The sequence below is a fragment of the Pinus tabuliformis genome, chromosome J (assembly GCF_031772625.1).
Source record: "Pinus tabuliformis cultivar Carrire ecotype Pingquan chromosome J, CPIR1, whole genome shotgun sequence".
In the NCBI taxonomy this organism is placed as follows: Eukaryota; Viridiplantae; Streptophyta; class Pinopsida; order Pinales; family Pinaceae; genus Pinus; species Pinus tabuliformis.
The window spans coordinates 1140242432-1140246851 of NC_142295.1; the positions used below are offsets into that span (position 1 = coordinate 1140242432).

General features: G+C 34.1%; 1 long non-coding RNA gene across 1 annotated transcript; it reads left to right on the forward strand.

The window, feature by feature from the left end:
* Positions 1–569: 569 nt before the first annotated feature.
* On the forward strand, positions 570–2040 carry LOC149231114 (uncharacterized). Its single transcript, XR_016247422.1, has 6 exons — positions 570–692; positions 832–917; positions 1019–1098; positions 1646–1722; positions 1813–1889; positions 1990–2040. It is a non-coding gene; the product is annotated as an uncharacterized LOC149231114 (long non-coding RNA).
* The last annotated feature ends 2380 nt before the right edge of the window (positions 2041–4420 follow it).

Below are 4420 nucleotides of genomic sequence, written 5' to 3' on the forward strand. Positions count from 1 at the left end.
ATGTTCAATGACAAGTTCATGCCTTCAACTCTCTAGTTTAACTTTTATTAGAATTCTAATATTTTATTTTGTATCTACCCTAGATGGTTGATTCCAGTGAGCACAAATATGTGAAATACAAAATGGATTATCCCCCTTTATATAAAAATACTCAAAGAGAGTTATGTTTCACATTATGATTGATTGTTGCATTCAACTCTCCAATTTAACTTGTATAATGATTCTAATATCTTATTATGTATCTGTTGTAGATGGCTTGTTCTGGTGAGCACGAGTAAGTTGAATACAAAATCGAGTGTCTATCCTTATATAACAAACTTTAGACGAGGTATGTTTTCTACTATGAATAATTATTTGTTTTGAATTATGCTTACCATTACAATTTGTGACTTTATTTTAACCTTATTCACCCCTCTCTTTTTTTTTCTTTTCAGCGAAGGAGAGGACACTACAATAGAGATAATGTGCAAAGGGGAAGTTTGCAGTTTTTTGTTTGTTGTTGTCTATATGCTTTGTTTTTGTTGAGAGCATGGCCATGCTTTCTGTTGTACTCGTTTCCTTTGTTTTGCATTTTTTTCTCATTTCTTGTAGTTTGGTCTTGGTTTTGTTTGTTGTGTTGTGTGAAAGGAAAGGAAGACAACATGGAAACGAAATAAAAGAGATGAGATGGATGTTATCATTCATAAATGAAGGTGATTCGCCTTAACTATATGCAATGCTCTTCACTTATAATTATCTTTCGCTTATTCATGTCTGCATTTGGTTCTTTTTTATTTATTATATGTTTTATATGTGGTCTCATACATTACTATATTGATTTGCTTTGTGCAGCGAGCGACCACTGTTGTATAGTGGTTAAGATACCCTAGACATTCTACAGAAGCAAAGTGGACGATCGGTGAGCCATATTTTTTAGGGTAAGAATGTATGTGTATCATTAATTTATTGCTCTGTATATTTGTTATCAGTTTCTCTCTTGGTTTATTCGTGATCTCATATATAATATTACTTTTTGCAGTGAGTGACTATAATTGCAGTGTCTAGGATGGTTGAGTGGAGAAGATATCTTAGGCAATGTAGATGCAACATATAGGATGGGTGAGTCATGTGGTTTTCCAAGAAAATAGTATTATATTTATTTTTTTGCACGACTATTTCTCCTTCTAGCATGGTTCTTAGGTAGTACTACTCAATTAGTGGTTTGACATATACATCAAATGGTATCTCTAAAATTGTATGTTTTCTTGCTCCACATCACACACCCCCACACAACATCCCCTATAGAGGAAGTGGGTAAATTCGAGCAAGCAAGCATATTTACCCTTCAACCAATCAACCATCGTGTTAACAAACAACACTACCACCTTGTGGACCCTAGGATTTTGGGTGTTCAATATGTTGAGATATGCTTACATTATTTTATTATTATTATTATTTTTTTTAATTTCTGAAAAAAATTATCTCTTATGAAAACCTTGTTTGTATATATAGTAGAAGTACATCTAGTTTAGAAATTTATACTTTTTTGACATATAACACAAAATATAACTAGACTTGAACTAAATTGCATGACAAGTTCATGCCTTCAAACTCTCTAGTTTAACTTTGATTAGAAATCTAATATTTTATTGTGTATGTATTGCAGATGGCTTGTTCTAGTGAGCATGAATATGTGAAGTACAAAATGGGCTCTCACATTTTATATAGCAATCTCAAAGAAAGGTATGTTTCTTTATATGAGTAATTATTGCGTTCAACTCTCTAGTTTAACTTATATAATGATTCTAATATCTTATTGTGTATCTATTGTAGATGGCTTGTTCTGATGAGCACAAGAAAGTGTAATACAAAAGAAAGTGTCCATCGTTATAAAACAAACTATAAGGGAGGTGAGTTTACTATTATAAATCATTATTGGTTTTGAAATATGTTCACCATTACTAACTGTGTTTATTTTAACCTTATTCAACCCACTTTTTTTCTTTTCAGTGGAGCACAACACATTGCAGGAGAGATGATGAGCAGAGGGGATGTTTGCAATTTTTTCTTTGTCTTTGTTTGCATGTTTTGTCTTGTTGAGTTTGAGCATGGCCATGCTGTGTTGTACACGTTTTTCCTTTGTTTTGCATTTTTTTTCTCCTTTTTGTAGTTTGGTCTTGTTTTTTTTGTTGGGTATGTTGTACTCATTTTCCTTTGTTTTTTGTTTTGTTTTGTTTTTTTTTATAAATCTTACGTTTTTTGTTTTTTTTTTTTAATCTTATGTTTTTTGTAGTTTGGTTTGGGTTTCGTTTGTTGGGTGTGGAAAAGGAAATGAAGGAAGCAGATAGAGAAAATGGAGATATCTATGGAGAAAATGAAGGTGAGTCAACATATCTTTATGTAGTGCACTTCACTTAAAAGTATCTTTGGCTAATTTGTGCCTCCATTTGTTTTCTATTCAAATTATTATATGTTTGATCTATGCTCTCATAATTGGGTATATTGATCTTTTTTACATAATGAACAACTACAATTGTATAGTCTACAAAGGTCAAGTGGTGAAGATGCACTAGACATTCAATAAAAGTGGCATAGAGGATGGGTGAGGAAAAGGCCATGAAAAACATGGCTTATAAAAATAAATTTTATTTTTTCACAAGCATGAAAAGCATGCTTAAAATATAATTTATCTTTTGTCAAAAAATATAATTTATCTTTCATCATTACAAGTACAATTTTTTTTACATTATGAAGACCAACCATAGCTACAAAATTCAACACTACCTCTTAGGTAGGGAGGTATTCATAATGATTATCTAGATGTTCTCTGTTGAAATATTTTTTCTAAGAGTAAGGTTTCACAATTCACAATATCATAATCATTCAGGTCAATACACTCGACCTATAACATCCACTTAGTACCATTACCTAGGTTAACACACCTAACCTATGGTACATCATCAATATACACTAGGTACCATCATCTAGGCTAGCACACTTAGCCTGTGGTACAACTAGTCACCATGATCCAGTCAATGCCTCAACCTCATGGTATACAAACTAGTACGGGTTTTCCATCACCATGGTCAAACGTTAAGGAATATCCACGTTCCAACTTCACAGGGTTGACCAAATGCTACAAGACATCCACATCCTCATTCCACAGGCCTCATTCTAGGCCATGATGCTATATGGGCTCACTCAGTGAGTAATCGAGCATGATGCTAAAAAGGCACCTACCCTTACTCGTAATCGGGCCGAAACACTGAAAGGCACCTACTCTTTCGAGTAGCCGGGCCAAATCATTGAAAGGCACCTACTCTTTAAGTAGCCTCTACCATTCCTAATTCTACTCATAGTACTTGACACAAGGATAACGTCCCTAATTCCGGTCACAATACTTGACATAGGAAGAATGTCTGTCCACCAGAGCATTTTTCCTAATTCCGATCAATGTACTTGATATAGGGACAACATCCCTAATCCAATCAGAGTACATGACACATGAAGAATGCTTGTTCATGATTTTATCAAATCTATCAACCCATTTTGCCTAATTTTGGTCAATGTACTTGACCGATGAAGGGATAACCTCCCTCATTCCAGTCAAAGTACACGACATAGAGAGAATCCATATCCATGATGTAATATCATCTCACTCCCTCTCGACTAGGAAGGTATCAACAAGTCCTAGCTTGTCCTTGAAGTACAAGAACTTCACCCGGGACAAAGGTTTTGTTAGAATATCAACTATTTCCTCATTAGTAGGAATACAATGATGCCTCACTCTACTCCCTTCAGTACCAAGACACAAACAATAGCAACTACTGGATGTACTCTTCCCATCTTATAACATTCCTTGCTCAATCAGAATCAATATAATCCCGCAACACCTCAAACCATAGTATCATGCAAATATATCAATACATATTGCAAAGCAAGTGCCTTGTTTATCAAGGAGCCAATGAACAACTCAAACTCAAAATCCCTCAGATTGTTCACTGTGGATTTACAATCTATCATTCCAAACTTTCAATCCCAACAAAAACCCTTCATATCAAGTTCAACAACCAATTCCTTCTTAATCTATAAAAGAGTCAAATCTTTCTGCCACAGTTAATCCTTTTAACACATGAAGCCTTCTCAAAGATACCATTTCCAATGACTTATTCAATCGTACAAAGTATTCCTCAATCATAAATCTTCTTCTCATGTACCTCAAAGTCTTGAGGTAGCCCTTATGTACACTTCTTCTTTCGTTGAGGACCATCTTTTCATTCATCTGGTATGCTTTTCAACAAAAATCATAAAAATAAATTGCAACAAAAGTGTACTTGACAAGATGTCCCTTCATAGGTTTCTCCCCTCTTACTAAGGTAGTCCTTTGCTTTGTACTTATCTCAAGTTGCTATAAACTTTGTCAAATCACCATTGGCTTCTG